We start from the raw sequence: 248 nt of genomic DNA, 5'->3' as shown, positions 1-248 counted from the left end.
GGGTAGTAATGGTATGATAATTAAGGAAAGTAATAGGAAAGGGGGGGGGATAATCATAGTGAGAGAAATAGTAATAGGTGATAGAGGGAAATTAATAAAGAGGAGAAGGAATGTAATGGGAGAGAGAGAGGGATGGCGATCTGACAGAGAGAAAATGACAAGAGAGCATGGGACTGTGATGGGAAAGGGAAGAAAAGTAATTGAAGAGAGAAGAGGAAGAAGAAAAAAAATACATGCATAAAATAACA

The 248-nt window shown here is 37.9% G+C and overlaps 1 protein-coding gene across 1 annotated transcript in view; it reads left to right on the top strand.

Annotated features, from left to right (window-relative positions):
* Positions 1 to 248, top strand: part of LOC119586591 (serine protease inhibitor 88Ea-like) — an 11,480-nt gene that overhangs the window by 1,312 nt on the left and 9,920 nt on the right. The gene's annotated exons all lie outside the window — the stretch shown is intronic.

This window comes from Penaeus monodon, chromosome 21 (assembly GCF_015228065.2).
Source record: "Penaeus monodon isolate SGIC_2016 chromosome 21, NSTDA_Pmon_1, whole genome shotgun sequence".
Lineage (NCBI taxonomy): Eukaryota > Metazoa > Arthropoda > Malacostraca > Decapoda > Penaeidae > Penaeus > Penaeus monodon.
This window is presented reverse-complemented; position numbering and strand designations above follow the sequence as displayed.